Source organism: Telopea speciosissima, chromosome 2 (assembly GCF_018873765.1).
Source record: "Telopea speciosissima isolate NSW1024214 ecotype Mountain lineage chromosome 2, Tspe_v1, whole genome shotgun sequence".
In the NCBI taxonomy this organism is placed as follows: Eukaryota; Viridiplantae; Streptophyta; class Magnoliopsida; order Proteales; family Proteaceae; genus Telopea; species Telopea speciosissima.
Genome location: NC_057917.1, coordinates 73,174,680 through 73,174,892, shown reverse-complemented (window position 1 = coordinate 73,174,892; position 213 = coordinate 73,174,680).

The following is a 213-nucleotide window of genomic DNA, read 5'->3' as shown; positions in this document are numbered from 1 at the left end:
CCTTGTTAACTTGCTAACGTTTCATCTTCCTTCTTCTGCACGAGACGAGATAACGGGCACGCACAGACGCCCGTACTGTATCTACTACTGTACAGTAGATACGACGATGTAGGCGTGCGCGTAGCTGGAGAAGCGCAGAAAGTATAAAAATAGGTGTCCTGTAACTTTACACGTGGCAACAGTTTGATTAAGTTTGGCTCCACCGTATCGTGC